Raw genomic sequence first — 20,097 nt, forward strand, 5'->3', positions numbered from 1 at the left:
TTCCTGCCACAATTGGGCGTCCTGGAGGATTAACCAATGACTTATGGATTTTGGGAGTACAGTACCAAACTGGTGTAATTAGAAACTGGGGGTAAAGCTTCTGGGGGTAGAAAGCCAATGTCAACGTAATGCCACAAAAGGGATCTCAATTGCTGCTGGTACTTCAAACTAGGGTTGGATTGGAGGGGCTCATACGTGTCAGTATCGTGTAACTGCCTCTCTGCCTCCTCAATATATGCATCCCCGTTCATCACCACCCTTATCCGCCGATTTTTTTACCAGGTCACTACGCTGCTTAAGCCATAGTAAGGCTGCTTGCTCACCCGCAGTAAGATTAGACTTACACTCTGGATAAATTAAGGCTTTAATTTCCTTAAGTACTTGTTTTTGGAAAAGATCCAAACTACTACCTGCGGGCAAGGGCGGAGTGAAAGTGGATTTGACTCCTTTCATGAAGCGCTCATTCACACTAGACAGATCTTGCTGATGGTAAAACTCACATCCCTGTAATTCTAAGAGTGTGTGTACTACATTTTTATCTGCCTGATCAAAATGCTCCCCTAAGTGGAAACCTAATGCTCCAACTCTAACAGGTTGTTATGGGTATGTGTTATACTTTGCCACTCTCTTACGTGTGTTGTTATAATACTTATGCAAATTCAACTGCCTTATTGCTTTAAACAAATCAACCTCAAAAGCCACTTCATCAAATTTATGTACCAAACTGAAATTGAGACCCTTAGCCAAAAGAGACATACAATCGTGATCAAGTACCACATTTGTTAAATTCACCACATTTCTCCCCCGTCGATGACACAGGCACCTGCCCCACGCTAGATGCTAACGCTTCCACGCTGCTTGTTTTCTCTTGAAGGTGCTTCTGTGCACCCTTCCTTATGGTTCTCCCCCTTCTAACTCTCCTTCTAAAGGGGGTTTAGACTGTGAGATCTTCTGAGATCTGCGCCTTTCTATTTGAATAGTCCCAGGTATATCTTCTGAGGCGCTGGAATGCGACTCAGTTGTCCAATACTCATGGGTGCAACGTTTCCCCTGGCGCTTCTTAATCATCCAATCAAAGATCTTACCATTATCATAATCAGATTTATCCCGCAGGAACTTGTCCTTCTTTCTTTAATATCAGATTGTACAGGAGTTAATCATTTTTCCAGTTTCTTCAAAAATGACTGTAGCTGACTTTCAGTCAATCTTGCCTTAAAGAGGACCTTTCACCGATAATTACACTATGAACTAAGTATACAGCCATGTAGAGCGGCGCCCGGGGATCTCACTGCACTTACTATTATCCCTGGGTGCCGCTCCGTTCTCCCGTTATGACCTCCGGTATCTCCGTTCACTAAGTTATGGTAGGCGGAGTCTACCCTTGTTCTTCTGTAGTGCTGGCCAATCGAATTGCAGAGCTCACAGCCTGGGAGAAAATAACCTCCCAGGCTGTGAGCTCTGCGCTGCGATTGGCCAGCGCTAGAGCAGAACAAGGGCAGACTCCGCCTACCATAACTTAGTGACTGAAATCTCCGCCTACTATAACTTAGTGAGCGGAGATACCAGAGGGCATAACGGGAGAACGGAGCGGCGCCCTGGAATAATAGTAAGTGCAGTGAGATCCCCGGGCGTCGCTCTACATGTCTGTATACTTAGTTCACATTGTCATAATCGGTGAAAGGTCCTCTTTAAGTTGAATATTGGCCATGTTCAGATTAGCAACCACTGAATCGTATTCCTTGATGTGGCGTTCGAACACCAGCTGCATTAATCTAAAGGAATGCTCTAGATGCAGTGTTTTCCACTGATCTACAAATTCCTGGTCTTGTTTCAATTGCGAAATGTCCTTAAATACACGGGATATGTTTATTTGCCACATAATATTTTAAAGAGCCTTAAGAAATTAACCATTACAGGAGATATACGACCCAATGTTCACTAATACTTAAGCAGAATCACCATCATTGGGTATCATGTCCAATTTAACCCAAAATCCTATGCTGAATTGTTTCATAATGGATTTTAATAATGGTTGGAACTCAGTTTTTTCTGATACAGAGCTCCAAATTCCCTGCCTACACATAGAATTATGTGGTGAAAATATAAATTCCTGCAGCCACCACTAGAAGGGGCCTAGGGGCTTAATGCATACTAGTTAGACATTAAGGGTTTAGGTCCTTGTGTCAGCCACGGCTCCCATACCAGAACTAACTGTATCATGGTCATTTATTGTATAGTCAGTTTGCATCTGATTGTGGGGCTATTGCATTGTACTCGCATGATGATACAATAGACCCACCTTTCCCACCATCACATATGAACTGACTATCATAAATTACTATGATATAGTCAATTCAGGTCAGCAGAGCCGCAGACGTCCCGACAGATGCGGCCCACACCCGGACCGTGTTTCCTTAGCATAGTTGTGTGCATGAGCCCTAAACTGAATGAGAAAACAGCCATAAGCTCCCTCTAGTGGTGACTGCAGGTAGACAAAATTTTATCATATAACTCTATATCTGTGTAGAGGGTTTGAAGCTCTGTATCAGAAGTCTGAACCACTACAATAGGAAACATTATATTATATAAGTGCGGAATTTGGGACCTAAAACCGGCATGGTGTTAAAAAGTTTTAGTGAACAAGTATTGTACAGAGGCTGATTTTCCCAAATAGAGTTAATTAAGGGGATCCAACTTCTTGGACCTTCATTGATTGGCTGTGATCACAAAAGGAAGTGACCACTGATCCATGGCTGGTCCCCAAGATTGACAGCAAATTTTTGTAGTGGCTCCACATTTGGGGGAGGGGGAAACTTAGAAATTCCTACATTGATTATCCAAGAAACATACTACTCTGTATGAATCTACCGTATCTATTTGCCATAAACTCTTTTTAGAAATTAGATACTTAAACAAAACTCACCTTATATGCTACAGATAGATAACCTCCCTACCAGCAATTTCCCTAATCTCCAATCCCATGCAATTTCATTGAAACACTAAGGCTAGCTTCAAATTTCATTCCGGCAGGCTTTTCCGTCAGAGAACAGCCTGACTGAATGAAGCGGATCTGGATGTGAACGGAATGTCTGCTGGCCCCTCTGCATGGAGCGGTTTGTGTATGGACGGTCCTCCGCTTGGCTGCTGGAACAGACTACCAGGACACTGCTACCGCATATGTAAAGGTATCCTAATTGAGAAACTGCAGCATCGCTCCCCTCTTTCCCCCTCCCTTTCCTCTCCTCCTTATCTTCTATTTAATGCTTTACAACATATCAAATGTATAACGAATGCTATAGCGGCGGCTCTTTGCTTTGCAGACAGGCAGTGAACAGAATTGAGAGAGAGATAATGAGAGAATATCTGGTTGTTTGCTGCATGAAGCTGTGTTCCAGCACTAGGGCTATATTTGTCTGCACAGTAACACTAATAGTAGATTACACGTTCTGGGTAAATATTGAAATCTCAGCCTGATTAGAACATTAAAATAAAACAAAAAGTGAATATTACGATAAAATCACAGCAACTTGATCCATATGTTGTACAGAAACAGGCTATCAGGGTGCCTGAAAGTGAGTAAGAAGTATATAGATGCACAGTCCTTACACACCCAGCACCCAGAAAATGCACATATACAGTAGGTGATGGTGGTCACTTGTTGAATCTGACACACCAGCTATGCCTCTATTCACACTCCAGATTTCTGGACTACTGATGCGCCGGCCGCTTACATTTATGTGTTTTGCAGGTCCGAGCTAATAAGTAAACGAGGCCACGCTAAATCTCTGGCTGGCATTACACCTGGTGGTACTCAGTCTCATGTACCCATCCAGCACACAAGCCACTAATTACTACTCTAACTGCATAAACTACCTAAGCTCAACAAACAAAGCCCCCATGCGTCATCAGGAGCAAGGTTCTCACAGAGCAGTTTGTCAAGAATCACAGTACACCACTGATTTTGATTGAAAACGCCTTTATTGCAATGAAATCGTCAACCATAAATACTTAGTACTGCGACGCAGCGCAGGCAACGAGGCAGCACTTAAATACTTACAATCGTCTTCTCCTAGCATGATATTGTTATGTAACGCTGCGAATCAGATGTGTGGGCGTGTCAACTGACTCCACCTCCTGATATCGGAAGGCGGAGTCTGCACAAACGGACTGCAGTACTGACACAGTTGATAACTACCTTGTGATAGGGCTTTCCTCATTTTTATTATTTTTATTAGGTGGGGCCTCTCTTTGTATCAACCAAATTTGGCATCAAGGATCAAAACAGTGGTATGCATAGAAGAAAGGGGCCATTTAGCAACTATAAATATAAAGCCATTTCAGGAGCTGCTTGACACCAGCAATGCGGAGATCAGGGGTAGCTCGATACACTTTTGAATCTAGCTAAGTTGGCTTCTAAGAAGATCTTCCAGCTGCTTTTGGCTATTCATGTCTTCAATTCTGTATATCATGCACTAAAGGGGTATCCTTTGTGCCCTCATAGGATGGTAGTAAGGAGTCAATGAGATGCTGGAAAAGGGTCCCCCAGGAATGAGCATGATGTGTAATATAGGGGTTTACGGCTGGAGGTCCTGCTTCTGGGACTCTCAGCAATCAGTTGTAATATGCTACAAGTGTTCAATTTCCCTGCAGAGCCACAACAGGAGAAATGAATTATTAAACAATTTGTATTGAAATTGAAGGGTTGTCTATACAATGCAGGGACTTCCAAAGTGAGAGATGCTCTGTGCACTTTAGTACTAGATCAGGTTCCTGATCATTAGACCTCTCTAATGACTCTAAAACAAAACAATTTCCTGTACTGTTTGAAATAGGGGACCTCTGTAGCTGTTTCGTGATACTACAGTATCTCCCATTCCTAGCTTGCTGGAGAAATTCGACATGGCCTTCAAGTTCCTCTTGTTTGCTCCTATTGTGGTCACAAAAGACCTTTCAGCAGTAACATGGAAGGGGACCATCTCAGCTGGGTCCCCATTTTTCAAGTGTTTTATGGCTTCATGGGATATCTCTTTGTGGAGTACAGAGAGGCTTGATCCAGGTCAGTATTTTACCTGCTTCCTGATGAACTGTTTCCTCCCAAAAGAAGAGAGGTCCATAGATCCACTTTGTGGCCCATAAGTTATTCCTAACAATGTTCCTTTACAAATCACTTTAAACGGAAACTTCACTTTTACAACAAAAAAAGGAAACTTGAAGGGGAACGTCTTTAATGTTCTTTAATTGAACATGAAATTTAATATATCTAATGGTGCAAAAATAAAGCATTTGAGAGATGAGAGATATCCTTCAAGTATGAGGAGGCTTGGGTTGAAAACTTGGGGACAGACTGTAAACAACCTTTAACTGTCACTGATGATAGAGAGCAATGTATTATTTGCATAGTGGTTGGAACAGCCCTGAAGCCAAGCTTCATTCCTACCCTCGGGCACTGACGTCATTGGCCTGATGAAGTATGACAATTCTTCAGATCTGCACCATGCATCTCTTAATCCTTCTGCAAACATCTACTTCCAGACCATGTTTATATACAGTGTTGAGCGATTCAAAGTTCCCGAAGTGGACCTCATCCATTTGCACGCAAAGAGTCCGCTGCGTCCATCTTGATTGAAATCTTCTGTGCGATGATGTATGACATCACCACTCTGTGCGAGATTTCACTCTGGATCTTCCATAAAGATGGCCACGGCAGGCTCTTCGCTGTGAGTATTTTAACCCCTGACAGCCCTCAATGGTCATCTCAGATGCCATGATTAGTGATGAATGTGACATCTGTGGGGTTCCATGACAGTTCCATTACCATTCCCCGTCATTGCACCCTCTACTCACAAAGAAATGCACTTTGTGAAAAAGTAATTAATCACAAAGCTAAATTCTTTAGCAGACTAATCAAATTTTTGAGAACCTCGCTCATCTCTAGTCATATACATAATTGAGTCACATTATTATGACCGATTCCTACTCTCAACATTGGCAGAGCGTAGCTCATAAAAGATGTCATGTATTGCGAGCTGGCTTGTTGAGTATATAATGTGTGGGATAGGCTGTTTGCACACATATCCCTTGTTGCTATCATGGGTAAAAGGGATTTATCAGAGTGGCAAAAAGAATGATTGTTGACTTTCCCATTGATGTGAGGGGCGATCTTTGACTATGAAGATGTGCGAGGGCATGATAAGCTATAGTGGAGCAGTTTACCACCAAAATTAATAAGGGGGCTGACAGACATGTATCTAAAACAACAGTTCAGCGAACCCTACTGCTATGGTGCTCCAAAGTAGATGGATAGGTGGATGGTTCATGAACCTCTGCTAATGAAGTTGCATTGGCAGAAAAGGATTACATTTTTGCAGCAGTATCAGAATTGGAGCTCTGCTGATTGGAACAGGGTCACCTACTTGAATGAGTCAAATTTTCTGCTTCATCAAAAGGATGCAGGTTGACATGTCAGGTAAGAAACATCAGAGAACAAACACACTGAAACCATTGGTGGAAGAACACAAGCTGATGGTGGCAGCATAGAGTTCTAGGGAATGTTTTTGTGCCGTTGCAAGAAAAAGTATGTGAACCCTTTGGAATGATTTGGATTTCTGCACAAATTGGTCATAAAATGTGATCTGATCTTCATCTAAGTCACAACAATAGACAATCACAGTCTGCTTAACCACCTCCCGACCGCCTAACGCACGGATGCGTCCGGAAGGTGGTTGATTCATTCCTCCTGGACGCATCCGTGCGTCATCTCGCGAGACGCGAGATTTCGGGCATTGCCGGCCCGCGCATGCGCATCGCGGGCCGGCAAAAGTTAAAGAACAATTTCGTCACCAGCCTGCCAGCAACGATCATTGGCTGGCAGGCTGGCGATTTTCAAAAAATCCAATCACAAGCCATATAACAGATCATATTAGTAAATATGATCTGTTATATGGCTTGTCTGCTCCTCTGCTGGTCCTTTTCGTCGGTTGGATCCAGCAGAGGAGCAGACTGAACTGTGAGTACACCAAACACTACACTTTAGCCCCAGATCACCCCCCTGCACCCCAATTAATCCTTTGATCACCCCTTTGATCGCCCCTGTCAATCACTAGTGAAATGAAAAAAAAGTGATCAGTGTAAACTGTCACTTTTTTTTTTTCACTGGTATTGACTGTTAGGTTTTAGGGATAGTTTAGGCCCCTTGGTTAGGTAGTTAGCGTCAGTTAGCGCCCAGCCCACCGCACCGCAGTCACTTTTATTCGCTGATTAGCGTATCGCTAATCAGCATTTGTACTTTTATAGTATCTGTAAGTGATCAAAACTGATCACGGTCAGATCTATAATTGTATTAGTGTCACCTTAGCTCGCCCTCCACCCAAAACGCAGTGTTTGCCCGATCAGGCCTGATCGGTCGCCCACACGTGCGTTCACCCACGCCCGCCCCACCGCAGTGACAAAAAATTATTATTTTTTGATCACTGCACATTCACTTTACACGCACTGCGGCGATAAAAAAAATCAGTTTTGATATTTTTTATCAACCGCAGCGGCCTCCGGTACTTCGCTAGCCTCCCCTTTGTAAGACAGGCTTGCTTTTTTTCTTGGGTAGTCTCAGGGAATACCCCTAAATTTAGTAGTCCAAAATGTCAAACAGGGGGTATTCTTCTGAAGAGGCCTACAGGATTCTGACCCAGTCGGATGAGGAGTGGGAACCCTCATCTGACGAATCTAGCGGGTCAGAATATGAACCTGTGGAAAGCAGTGGCTCTCTGACCCAAAGTTCGGACGAGGAGGCTGAGGTCCCTGATAGCACCAGGCGTACCCGGCCCCGTGTCGCTAGACCACAGGTTACGCAGGATCCGCTTCAAGAGCAGCAGAGTGGGGCTGTCGCTGCCGGATCACGTGGTGAGGCATACACCAGCAGCGCAGCCCTTCCTGGACCTAGTACCAGCACTGCCGTACAACATGGTGAAGTAGCGAGCACCAGAAGGGCAGTTGAAGCTGGTACGGTGGCACGTGCAGTAGTTACCCCGTCGCAGCCACCGCACAGACAGGCCCGTAGAGCCCCTAGAGTCCCTGAGGTGCTGGCAAACCCTGATTGGCAGTCACCAACTTCAGCCGCACCTGTAGTTCCCCCTTTCACCGCCCAGTCTGGAGTTCGGGTTGAGACGGCTCAAATCGGTTCGGCCCTGGGATTTTTTGAGCTGTTCTTGACTGCGGAGCTCTTGGACTTAGTCGTGGCAGAGACAAACTGGTATGCCACACAATTTATAACCGCAAACCCGGGAAGCTTTTATGCCCAGCCTTTCCGGTGGAAACCAGTCCAAGTTTCCGAAATTAAAATTTTTCTGGGCCTTCTCCTCAACATGGGTCTAACTAAAAAGCATGAATTGCGGTCATATTGGTCCACGAACCCAATTCATCACATGCCCATGTTCTCTGCTGCTATGTCCAGGACACGATTTGAGACCATCCTGCGTTTTCTGCATTTTAGCGACAACACCACCTCCCGTCCCAGAGGCCACCCAGCTTTTGACCGGCTCCACAAAATTCGGCCCCTCATAGACCATTTCAACCAGAAATTTGCAGATTTGTATACCCCCGAGCAAAACATCTGCATAGACGAGTCCCTAATACATTTTACCGGGCGCCTTGGCTTCAAACAATACATCCCAAGCAAGCGTGCCCGGTATGGGGTCAAATTGTATAAGCTCTGTGAAAGGGCCACAGGCTATACCCAAAAATTTTGTGTCTATGAGGGAAAAGATCAGACCCTGGAGCCGGTCGGTTGCCCTGACTACCTGGGGAGCAGTGGGAAGACAGTCTGGGACTTGGTGTCACCCTTATTCGGCAAGGGGTACCATCTTTATGTGGACAATTTCTACACAAGTGTGGCCCTCTTTAGGCATTTGTTTCTAGAACGGATTTGAGCCTGTGGCACCGTGCGACCTAGTCGCCGGGGCTTCCCCCAACGGCTCGTTACCACCCGTCTTGCAAGGGGGGAGAGGGCTGCCTTGTGTAATGAAGAACTGCTCGCGGTGAAATGGAGAGACAAGCGTGACGTTTACATGCTCTCCTACATTCACGCAGACACGACAATCCAAATTGAGCGAGCAACCCGTGTCATTGAAAAGCCCCTCTCAGTCCACGACTATAATTTGCTCATGGGAGGGGTGGACTTCAATGACCAGATGTTGTCTCCGTATTTAGTTTCCCGCAGAACCAGACGCTGGTATAAGAAGGTGTCTGTATATTTGATTCAATTGGCGCTGTATAATAGTTTTGTTCTCTACAGTAAGGCTGGGAGAACTCGATCCTTCCTCAAATTCCAGGAAGAGATCATCGAGAACCTCCTGTATCCAGAAGGTTCCGTGGCCCCATCGACCAGTGTAGTTAGCCGTCTACACGAGCGACATTTCCCCAATGTCGTTGCTGGTACCTCAATCCAACCGTCACCCCGAAAAAGATGTCGTGTCTGTAGCAGGAGTGGAATAAGGCGTGACACCCGCTATTTCTGTCCTGACTGCCCTGACCACCCTGCCCTATGCTTAGGAGAGTGTTTCCGGAAGTACCACACACAGGTACACCTAGCATAGGGATCACATCTCACCAGGACAGGCACACAGGGCTATTAGGGCCCATTCACTCACAGCTGCTGCAAACGTCTCCTTTCACATGGGACAAAGTGCATAACGTACTTCGCCACATCTTTGGGCGATTTGCGCTTTGCACATTGACCCATGGGGAAGGAGAGGTTTGTTCTATAAAGGTAAAAAAAAAACAAAAAAAAAAACACCAGTAAGCAAAAAGGTTAATGTTCAGTTAAAAAAGTTAAAGTTTATATGTTCTCTTCCAAAGTTAATAAAATTATTGTGTTGCGGCCTGGTTTTTTCTTTTTTTTTTTTTTTTTTACCTTCCAGGTGGACCAACCGATCGACTAGCTGCAGCACTGATGTGCATTCGGACAGAAGCATTGCACTGCTGTCAGATTACACGCAAGTCGGTGTATGCGGCGCTGCAAGACGAGATTTCTCCTCTGCAGTAAAAGATACGTTTGCCGAGGCATATGAGCTGAGGAGGTGGCGGTGTTCATATACTTTGGCAAACACTTTGTATATATAAAAAAAAAAATCCCGGCAATGATTTATTCATCCACATCGATTGATGTGAATGGAGAAATCTAGTTTGCCAGGGCATACGAGCTAAGTGGGTATGGATGTTGGGCGGAGCTTATATGTCCTGGCAGACGCCTTTCCCCTCCTTTTCCTTTTTTTGGCAGAGATTTTTTCATCCACATTGATCGATGCGAATGAAGAAATCTGTGCCGTTAATTTTTTCTTTCAGCCCAGAGGCTGAACGGAAAAAAAAATCTCATTACCCGTATGCTCACTATAAGGAGAATAGCAGAAACTCCTAATGCTGGGCATACATGTAATGATTGCGGAGACCCTCAAATGCCAGGGCAGTACAAACACCCCACAAATAACACCATTTTGGAAAGAAGACACCCCAAGGTATTCGCTGAGGGGCATATTGAGTCCATGAAAGATTAAAATTTTTGTCCCAAGTTAGCGGAAAGGGAGACTTTGTGAGAAAAAAATCAAAAAAATCAATTTCCGCTAACTTGTGCCCAAAAATTTTTTTTTCTATGAACTCGCCATGCCCTTCATTGAATACCTTGGGGTGTCTTCTTTCCAAAATAGGGTCACATGTGGGGTATTTATACTGCCCTGGCATTTTAGGGGCCCCAAAGCGTGAGAAGAAGTCTGGTATCCAAAGGTCTAAAAATGCCCTCCTAAAAGGAATTTGGGCACCTTTGCCCACCTAGGCTGCAAAAAAGTGTCACACATGTGGTATCTCCGTATTCAGGAGAAGTTGGTGAATGTGTTTTGGGGTGTCATTTTACATATACCCATGCTGGGTGAGAGAAATATCTTGGTCAAATGCCAACTTTGTATAAAAAAATGGGAAAAGTTGTCTTTTGCCAAGATATTTCTCTCACCCAGCATGAGTATATGTAAAATGACACCCCAAAACCCATTCCCCAACGTCTCCTGAATACGGAGATACCACATGTGTGACACTTTTTTGCAGCCTAGGTGGGCAAAGGGGCCCACATTCCAAAGAGCACCTTTCGGATTTCACAGGTCATTTACCTACTTACCACACATTAGGGCCCCTGGAAAATGCCAGGGCAGTATAACTACCCCACAAGTGACCCCATTTTGGAAAGAAGACACCCCAAGGTATTCCGTGAGTGGCATGGCGAGTTCCTAGAATTTTTTATTTTTTGTCACAAGTTAGTGGAAAATGATGATTTTTTTTTTTTTTTTTTCATACAAAGTCTCATATTCCACTAACTTGTGACAAAAAATAAAAACTTCCATGAACTCACTATTCCCATCAGCGAATACCTTGGGGTCTCTTCTTTCCAAAATGGGGTCACTTGTGGGGTAGTTATACTGCCCTGGCATTCTAGGGGCCCAAATGTGTGGTAAGTAGTTTGAAATCAAATTCTGTAAAAAATGACGAGTGAAATCCGAAAGGTGCTCTTTGGAATATGGGCCCCTTTGCCCACCTAGGCTGCAAAAAAGTGTCACACATCTGATATCTCCGTATTCAGTAGAAGTTGGAAAATGTGTTTTGGGGTGTCATTTTACATATACCCATGCTGGGTGAGAGAAATATCTTGGCAAAAGACAACTTTTCCCATTTTTTTATACAAAGTTGGCAATTGACCAAGATATTTATCTCACCCAGCATGGGTATATGTAAAATGACACCCCAAAACACATTCCCCAACTTCTACTGAATACGGAGATACCAGATGTGTGACACTTTTTTGTAGCCTAGGTGGGCAAAGGGGCCCATATTCCAAAGAGCACCTTTCGGATTTCACTCGTCATTTTTTACAGAATTTGATTTCAAACTCCTTACGACACATTTGGGCCCCTAGAATGCCAGGGCAGTATAACTACCCCACAAGTGACCCCATTTTGGAAAGAAGAGACCCCAAGGTATTCGCTGATGGGCATAGTGAGTTCATGGAAGTTTTTATTTTTTGTCACAAGTTAGTGGAATATGAGACTTTGTATGAAAAAAAAAAAAAATCATCATTTTCCACTAACTTGTGACAAAAAATAAAAAATTCTAGGAACTCGCCATGCCCCTCACGGAATACCTTGGGGTGTCTTCTTTCCAAAATGGGGTCACTTGTGGGGTAGTTATACTGCCCTGGCATTCTAGGGGCCCAAATGTGTGGTAAGGAGTTTGAAATCAAATTCTGTAAAAAATGACGAGTGAAATCCGAAAGGTGCTCTTTGGAATATGGGCCCCTTTGCCCACCTAGGCTGCAAAAAAGTGTCACACATCTGGTATCTCCGTATTCAGTAGAAGTTGGGGAATTTGTTTTGGGGTGTCATTTTACATATACCCATGCTGGGTGAGAGAAATATCTTGGCAAAAGACAACTTTTCCCATTTTTTTATACAAAGTTGGCATTTGACCAAGATATTTATCTCACCCAGCATGGGTATATGTAAAAAGACACCCCAAAACACATTCCCCAACTTCTACTGAATACGGAGATACCAGATGTGTGACACTTTTTTGTAGCCTAGGTGGGCAAAGGGGCCCATATTCCAAAGAGCACCTTTCGGATTTCACTCGTCATTTTTTACAGAATTTGATTTCAAACTCCTTACCACACATTTGGGCCCCTAGAATGCCAGGGCAGTATAACTACCCCACAAGTGACCCCATTTTGAAAGAAGAGACCCCAAGGTATTCGCTGATGGGCATAGTGAGTTCATGGAAGTTTTTATTTTTTGTCACAAGTTAGTGGAATATGAGACTTTGTATGAAAAAAAAAAAAAAAAATCATCATTTTCCACTAACTTGTGACAAAAAATAAAAAATTCTAGGAACTCGCCATGCCCCTCACGGAATACCTTGGGGTGTCTTCTTTCCAAAATGGGGTCACTTGTGGGGTAGTTATACTGCCCTGGCATTCTAGGGGCCCAAATGTGTGGTAAGGAGTTTGAAATAAAATTCTGTAAAAAATGACGAGTGAAATCCGAAAGGTGCTCTTTGGAATATGGGCCCCTTTGCCCACCTAGGCTGCAAAAAAGTGTCACACATCTGGTATCCCCGTACTCAGGAGAAGGTGGGGAATGTGTTTTGGGGTGTCATTTTACATATACCCATGCTGGGTGAGAGAAATATCTTGGCAAAAGACAACTTTTCCCATTTTTTTATACAAAGTTGGCATTTGACCAAGATATTTATCTCACCCAGCATGGGTATATGTAAAAAGACACCCCAAAACACATTCCCCAACTTCTACTGAATACGGAGATACCAGATGTGTGACACTTTTTTGTAGCCTAGGTGGGCAAAGGGGCCCATATTCCAAAGAGCACCTTTCGGATTTCACTCGTCATTTTTTACAGAATTTGATTTCAAACTCCTTACGACACATTTGGGCCCCTAGAATGCCAGGGCAGTATAACTACCCCACAAGTGACCCCATTTTGGAAAGAAGAGACCCCAAGGTATTCGCTGATGGGCATAGTGAGTTCATGGAAGTTTTTATTTTTTGTCACAAGTTAGTGGAATATGAGACTTTGTATGAAAAAAAAAAAAAATCATCATTTTCCACTAACTTGTGACAAAAAATAAAAAATTCTAGGAACTCGCCATGCCCCTCACGGAATACCTTGGGGTCTCTTCTTTCCAAAATGGGGTCACTTGTGGGGTAGTTATACTGCCCTGGCATTCTAGGGGCCCAAATGTGTGGTAAGGAGTTTGAAATCAAATTCTGTAAAAAATGACGAGTGAAATCCGAAAGGTGCTCTTTGGAATATGGGCCCCTTTGCCCACCTAGGCTGCAAAAAAGTGTCACACATCTGGTATCTCCGTATTCAGTAGAAGTTGGGGAATTTGTTTTGGGGTGTCATTTTACATATACCCATGCTGGGTGAGAGAAATATCTTGGCAAAAGACAACTTTTCCCATTTTTTTATACAAAGTTGGCATTTGACCAAGATATTTATCTCACCCAGCATGGGTATATGTAAAAAGACACCCCAAAACACATTCCCCAACTTCTACTGAATACGGAGATACCAGATGTGTGACACTTTTTTGTAGCCTAGGTGGGCAAAGGGGCCCATATTCCAAAGAGCACCTTTCGGATTTCACTCGTCATTTTTTACAGAATTTGATTTCAAACTCCTTACCACACATTTGGGCCCCTAGAATGCCAGGGCAGTATAACTACCCCACAAGTGACCCCATTTTGAAAGAAGAGACCCCAAGGTATTCGCTGATGGGCATAGTGAGTTCATGGAAGTTTTTATTTTTTGTCACAAGTTAGTGGAATATGAGACTTTGTATGAAAAAAAAAAAAAAAAAATCATCATTTTCCACTAACTTGTGACAAAAAATAAAAAATTCTAGGAACTCGCCATGCCCCTCACGGAATACCTTGGGGTGTCTTCTTTCCAAAATGGGGTCACTTGTGGGGTAGTTATACTGCCCTGGCATTCTAGGGGCCCAAATGTGTGGTAAGGAGTTTGAAATAAAATTCTGTAAAAAATGACGAGTGAAATCCGAAAGGTGCTCTTTGGAATATGGGCCCCTTTGCCCACCTAGGCTGCAAAAAAGTGTCACACATCTGGTATCTCCGTACTCAGGAGAAGGTGGGGAATGTGTTTTGGGGTGTCATTTTACATATACCCATGCTGGGTGAGAGAAATATCTTGGCAAAAGACAACTTTTCCCATTTTTTTATACAAAGTTGGCATTTGACCAAGATATTTATCTCACCCAGCATGGGTATATGTAAAAAGACACCCCAAAACACATTCCCCAACTTCTACTGAATACGGAGATACCAGATGTGTGACACTTTTTTGTAGCCTAGGTGGGCAAAGGGGCCCATATTCCAAAGAGCACCTTTCGGATTTCACTCGTCATTTTTTACAGAATTTGATTTCAAACTCCTTACCACACATTTGGGCCCCTAGAATGCCAGGGCAGTATAACTACCCCACAAGTGACCCCATTTTGGAAAGAAGAGACCCCAAGGTATTTCGTGATGGGCATAGTGAGTTCATAGAACTTTTTATTTTTTGTCACAAGTTAGTGGAATATGAGACTTTGTAAGAAAAAAAAAAAAAAAATCATCATTTTCCGCTAACTTGTGACAAAAAATAAAAAGTTCTATGAACTCACTATGCCCATCAGCGAATACCTTAGGGTGTCTACTTTCAGAAATGGGGTCATTTGTGGGGTGTTTGTACTGTCTGGGCATTGTAGAACCTCAGGAAACATGACAGGTGCTCAGAAAGTCAGAGCTGCTTCAAAAAGCGGAAATTCACATTTTTGTACCATAGTTTGTAAACGCTATAACTTTTACCCAAACCATTTTTTTTTACCCAAACATTTTTTTTTTATCAAAGACATGTAGAACAATAAATTTAGAGCAAAATTTATATATGGATGTCGTTTTTTTTGCAAAATTTTACAACTGAAAGTGAAAAATGTCATTTTTTTGCAAAAAAATCGTTAAATTTCGATTAATAACAAAAAAAGTAAAAATGTCAGCAGCAATGAAATACCACCAAATGAAAGCTCTATTAGTGAGAAGAAAAGGAGGTAAAATTCATTTGGGTGGTAAGTTGCATGACCGAGCAATAAACGGTGAAAGTAGTGTAGGTCAGAAGTGTAAAAAGTGGCCTGGTCTTTCAGGGTGTTTAAGCTAGGGGGGCTGAGGTGGTTAAACTAATAACACACAAAGAATTAAATGTTACCATGTTTTTATTGAACACACCATGTAAACATTCACAGTGCAGGTGGAAAAAGTATGTGAACCCTTGGATTTAATAACTGGTTGAACCTCCTTTGGCAGCAATAACTTTAACCAAACATTTCCTGTAGTTGCAGATCAGACGTGCACAACGGTCAGGAGTAATTCTTGACCATTCCTCTTTACAGAACTGTTTCAGTTCAGCAATATTCTTAGGCTGTCTGGTGTGAATCGCTTTCTTGAGGTCATGCCACAGCATCTCAATTGGGTTGAGGTCAGGACTCTGACTGGGCCACTCCAGAAGGCGTATTTTCTTCTGTTTAAGCCATTCTGTTGTTGATTTACTTCAATGCTTTGGGTCGTTGTCCTGTTGCAACACCCATCTTCTGTTGAGCTTCAGCTGGTGGACAGATGGCCTTAAGTTATCCTGCAAAATGTCTTGATAAACTTGGGAATTCATTTTTCCTTCGATGATATCAATCCGTCCAGACCCTGATGCAGCAAAGCAGCCCCAAACCCTGATGCCCCACCACCATATTTCACAGTTGGAATGAGGTTTTGATGTTGGTGTGCTGTGCCTCTTTTTTTCCACACATACAGTCAGGTCCATAAATATTGGGACATCGACACAATTCTAACATTTTTGGCTCTATACACCACCACAATGGATTTCAAATGAAACGAACAAGATGTGCTTTAACTGTAGACTGTTAGCTTTAATTTGAGGGTATTTACATCCAAATCAGGTGAACGGTGTAGGAATTACAACAGTTTGCATATATGCCTCCCACTTGTTAAGGGACCAAAAGTAATGGGACAATTGGCTTATCAGCTGTTCCATGGCCAGGTGTGTGTTATTCCCTCATTATCCCAATTAGAATGAGCAGATAAAAGGTCCAGAGTTCATTTCAAGTGTGCTATTTGCATTTGGAATCTGTTGCTGTCAACTCTCAAGATGAGATCCAAAGAGCTGTCAAAACAAACCCTTCAGAACTATAGCAAAAACATCAGGCGTGGCTAAAACAACTGTTTGGAACTTTCTTAAAAAGAAGAAATGCACCGGTGAGCTCAGCAACACCAAAATACCCGGCAGACCCTGGAAAACAACTGTGGTGGATGACCGAAGAATTCTTTCCCTGGTGAAGAAAACACCCTTCACAACTTTTGGCCAGATCAAAAACACTCTCCAGGAGGTAGGTGTATGTGTGTCAAAGTCAACAATCAAGAGAAGACTTCACCAGAGTGAATGCAGAGGGTTCACCACAAGATGTAAACCATTGGTGAGCCTCAAAAACAGGAAGGCCAGATTAGAGTTTGCCAAACGACATCTAAAAAAGCCTTCACAGTTCTGGAACAACATCCTATGGACAGATGAGACCAAGATCAACTTGTACCAGAGTGATGGGAAGAGAAGAGTATGGAGAAGGAAAGGAACTGCTCATGATCCTAAGCATACTACCTCATCAGTGAAGCATGGTGGTGGTAGTGTCATGGCGTGGGCATGTATGGCTGCCAATGGAACTGGTTCTCTTGTATTTATTGATGATGTAACTGCTAACAAAAGCAGCAGCATGAATTCTGAAGTATTTCGGGCAATATTATCTGCTCATATTCAGCCAAATGCTTCAGATCTCATTGGACGGTGCTTCACATTGCAGATGGACAATGACCCAAAGCATACTGCAAAAGCAACCAAAGAGTTTTTTTAAGGGAAAGAAGTGGAATGTTATGCAATGGCCAAGTCAATCACCTGACCTGAATCCGATTGAGCATGCATTTCACTTGCTGAGGACAAAACTGAAGGGAAAATGCCCCAAGAACAAGCAGGAACTAAAGACAGTTGCAGTAGAGGCCTGGCAGAGCATCACCAGGGTTGAAACCCAGCATCTGGTGATGTCTATGCGTTCCAGACTTCAGGCTGTAATTGACTGCAAAGGATTTGCAACCATGTATTAAAAAGTGAAAGTTTGATTTATGATTATTATTCTGTCCCATTACTTTTGGTCCCTTAACAAGTGAGAGGCACAAATGCAAACTGTTGTAATTCCTACACCGTTCACCTGATTTGGATGTAAATACCCTCAAATTAAAGCTGACAGTCTGAAGTTAAAGCACATCTTGTTCATTTCATTTCAAATTCATTGTGGTGATGTATAGAGCCAAAAATGTTAGAATTGTGTCGATGTCCCAATATTTATGGACCTGACTGTAGTGTTGTGTGTTTCTTCCAAACAACTCAACTTTGGTTTCATCTGTCCACAGAATATTTTGCCAGTAGTGCTATGGAACATCCAGGTGCTCTTGTGCAAACTGTAAATGTGCAGCAATTTTTGGACAGCAGTGGCTTCCTCTGTGGTATCCTCCCATGAAATCCATTCTTGTTTAGTGTTTTAAGTATCGTAGATTCGCTAACAGGGATGTTAGCATATGCCAGAGATTTTTGTAAGTCTTTAGCTGACACTCTAGGATTCTTTTTCACCTCATTGAGCAGTCTGCGATGTGATCTTGCAGTCATCTTTACAGGACGGCCACTCCTAGGGAGAGTAGCAGCAGTGCTGAACTTTTTCCATTTATAGACAATTTGTCTTACCGTGGACTGATGAACAGCAAGGCTTTTGGAGATACTTTTATAACCCTTTCCAGCTTTATGAAAGTCAACAATTTTTAATCGTAGGTCTTCTGAGAGCTCTTTTGTGCGAGGCATCATTCACATCAGGCAATGCTTCTTGTGAAAAGCAAACCCAGAACTGGTGTGTGTTTTTTATAGGGCAGGGCAGCTGTAACCAACACCTCCAATCTCATCTCATTGATTGGACTCCAGTTGGCTGACACCTCACTCCAATTAGCTCTTGGAGATGTCATTAGTCTAGGGGTTCACATACTTTTTCCACCTGCACTGTGAATGTTTACATGGTGTGTTCAATAAAAACATGGTAACATTTAATTCTTTGTGTATTATTAGTTTAAGCAGACTGTGATTGTCTATTTTTGTGACTTAGATGAAGATCAGATCACATTTTATGACAAATTTTTCTTGCAACTGTAGTGACACAGTGAGGGGTTGTGTCTGGCAAGGCAGGTATTTTCCTCCCAGCATGTGCGGCTGGGCTGGTTTCCAGCCAGATGAGGTCAAATTACCGGATCGGAGTTTAAGTGCCGGTTTGGGTTTTGGCAGCACCTGGTTGTCCTTAAATAGGCAGGTGGGCTCAGCAGAGATGTCTCTATTTTTGGGATCTGAGGCTTTGTGCCATGCTGGAGGGCTGAGAGCTGTATGCTGGAGAAACAGGCCCCCTAAAGCCTGCTGTGGACTACCAGAGGCAGAACTGCCAGCAAGGTTACTTGTGTTATATGAACTTTCCATTGTGTGTGAATTAACACCAAGACTGCAAACTTACGTGCTGTTTTGTGCAATTGCCATTGATGTTTTGAGTTAAGAACTTGTATTTTGCCTCTGTACTATGCATGCTTACCCTATCTGCAGCCAGCCAGTACCGCAGGGGCAACACGTGAGGTGCACGGTGGGCCGATGAGGGGCCAAATAATAACACACAGTTTATCAGTTTACTCACGGTTAGCAGAAAGCCTCCCTGGGCTGGCAGCACAGTGTTGAGGTGGACAGCACGAAATCCTCCGGGGCACGCTCTGTGGTAGGGAAGCATCAGCCAAGATGGTGGTTGAGGTGCCATTGATGTTAGGGGTGCTTAGGGTGCTTGTTGCAGCTGAGTCCCTTGATGGTCCCTTGATGGGAGTTCCAGTTGCAGTCGGTACATCAAACAAAATGCAGTCTTTTGTGATTTGAAAGGAATCCTGCTGATCCACTGTTAATAGGACTGGATGTATTTAGTTTAGCCTGAAGATTCGGTATCAGTGTAATTTGGTGAGGTCACCAGTGGCTATAGTATCCTTCACCTGAATATCCAAAGGTCTTTTATGCCGGGTTTGTGGCTTTTATCCTTTGGATTTTTAGTCTTTTCTTTCCTTTGTCCCTTTCTGGACTAGACTTTCATCTGGGTAGGAGTGCTATATCTGCACTCTCTCTAACTCAACAGCAGACTACTGACTACTAGAGTTGAGCGAACACCTGGATGTTCGGGTTCGAGAAGTTCGGCCGAACTTCCCGGAAATGTTCGGGTTCGGGATCCGAACTCGCCCCGAACTTCGCCCCGAACCCGAACCCCATTGAAGTCAATGGGGACCCGAACTTTTCGGCACTAAAAAGGCTGTAAAAAAGCCCAGGAAAGGGTTAGAGGGCTGCAAAAGGCAGAAAAATGTAGGTAAATCCCCTGCAAACAAAT

This window comes from Bufo bufo, chromosome 1 (assembly GCF_905171765.1).
Source record: "Bufo bufo chromosome 1, aBufBuf1.1, whole genome shotgun sequence".
In the NCBI taxonomy this organism is placed as follows: Eukaryota; Metazoa; Chordata; class Amphibia; order Anura; family Bufonidae; genus Bufo; species Bufo bufo.